Consider the following 2,604-nt stretch of genomic DNA (forward strand, 5'->3'; position numbering starts at 1 on the left):
GTAATTTACCTAGTACAGAGTCTCAACCCTTTGTTTTTGTTGCAGAAAGTGACAAATATAAGCTCTCACAACTGCAGTTTTCGGAATGTTTTAAACCTTTTGTGTAGTCCAAATTGCAGACACCTACTCTGATATGTTTATGAAAATCATTTCTAATCTATATTTACATGATGAACTGCCCTATTGTCTCTACTATATACATACAACTGTATACATACTATTCTAAATGTTTAAACTGCCAAAAATATTATAAGAGTAATGTATCTGACAACATATTATATAACACAAAATACCCTCTGAAAGGAAAGAACTCAAATAATTTCATTTAAATATCATATATCTAAACTATGTACAACCTTTTGGCAATATTTGGGTCTCACACACACAAACATGCACACAAATATTATCTGACCACTTAATTGCATTACACTTCTCCCTGGTAATTGAACTTGCAAAATACAAAGATGCTCGCCAAAGCAAAATATTTTATTAACCATTTTATAAAAAAAATTATAAATGTTTATGCTCCTTCCCAGTATAACCCTCTGAAAGAATTAGTGATCCTTAATTATTATTTTTTATTATACTGTGTCAGCTGTTAAATGGCATTTGGCATATTTCTGAACATTATTAATATTTCATTGGGACTGTTTCCTGACAGGCTGTTAAGTGACGTGTTAAAACTAAAGTGAAATCATATATAGCCTGATTTATGTGCTAGGTGATTTCCACATTAACTTTATAAATTGATTTTGCTGAAGTTTCTGGATCAACAATAACGTCACCTGAAAGATACTGGTTAATTAACTTAAATAAAATCACTGTACCACATACCTACATGTCAAGTTATATCACTTATTAATTAACATAAATGTAGACATAGTATACAAAATAAAAGTGTCTTAGTACTCATTAAATAGTATTTCTAAAATACTAACAATACCAATTTACTTCTCAAATTAAGTACAAATAAATAAAACATCGTAAATATCTCAGTCTCCCTGAAACAGACCCATATTTACACCTGCCAGCTGACTGCTTTCTCTACATTCACAGTTACTTCTTTCTCCTGAAGGCCTAAACAATCAATGTGATTGCACAAATTCCCTCCCAGAAAAGACTACCGGTAAAACATCAGGACTCACAAAAAAGGGGGAATCTCATACATGACTAATTCACATGAAGACACAGATACACAATACTTTGCACACAAATCTGTAATTAAGTTTTGGTCACAAAGGATGATCCATTGTGTAGAGTCTCTAAGGCTAAAAAAAAAAACTTTCATTAATCTCTTTGGCATTGGTAAATCAAAATATGGTTTCTTTTTCAGCATTTAACTGTTTTTTTCTTTCTTTTGTTTGTTTTGTATGTTGAATGTCACCTTATTCACTGTAAGATATACATTTCAAATCAAGAGTAAATGTGATAATACTGAAGTTATTGTTGGTATACAATGTACTGTATAACTGTCTTGTACACACAGCACTCAACTGTCTTTCTATTTTTGTTTTGTTTTCTTTAATGTGGTGAAACCATTACACTATAATATCCATGGAATGTATCTATAAATATAACTGGTTTTCTTTAAGTACATGCACCTCAATATACAATACCCAAATATTAATGGAAAATAGTGCTAAAAAAAAATCTGCACATGAATACTGCCTTTGCAAAAATCTTGAGATTACTCATTGAAGAATTTTTTTTTTCTTTAATAAATCAAGAAAATAAAATGAATGACAACATTAAATAAGTGAACACTTGTAGAATATAAAGTTTCCTGATATGAGCAACACTGCAATTATTCTGTAACTAACACTCTCTCTCAAAAAACTAATCAAAGTCTAAACTTTCTTTAAGCCTCATAGCAGCCATTTAAAAGCACTTCTGATCTACATCGTCACTCTTGCACTGCCACTGAGCCTACGACTTCAGCCTATGATACTCTGAGAATCGCGTACACTACATCTTGCACTGACAGTTTTTTTTTAAGCTACGTCATCCCTTACAGTTATTTATTATAGACGCTACCTTAACAAAACCTCACTTCTTGTGTACTTGTTTTCTATGACCAGTTCCACTGAGCATTTTGCTGTAAGAGTATATAGTTCAGTCTTCTGATGATATTAAATGCATAAAAATAAATAAGAGCTTAGTTCAAAATATTATCCGTTTCAATATGTCTGTAAAAATCTTTTTAAAAATATCCCATTACTATTATGGGCGGATTACACCATTATTCAGGAAACCTCGGTGATGTGAAATTCACATTTAGTGGAGTCTTTGCAATCAAATGTGATTCCAGCCATTGAATAATCATCCTTTTTTATTATTAAACTAATACCTATAAATGTGAAACAGGAGAAAGACCAAATTTTGGTCAAGCAAAGGGGACTGTCAATAACTTGTCACCCATTTGTGATGATATTACAAACACTATAGAGTCAAATGGATTGGGGGAGGGGAGAATACTCCAAAAATTGGATAACTTTTAAAAAGATGAGAAATCTAAAAACAGGAAATCCAACACTTACTTCTAGGTCTTTGGAATTCACAGTTAACAATGACAAGTGAAATGGCCTGTTTACTGTCAACAAAGAG

Source organism: Penaeus monodon, chromosome 21 (assembly GCF_015228065.2).
Source record: "Penaeus monodon isolate SGIC_2016 chromosome 21, NSTDA_Pmon_1, whole genome shotgun sequence".
NCBI lineage: Eukaryota > Metazoa > Arthropoda > Malacostraca > Decapoda > Penaeidae > Penaeus > Penaeus monodon.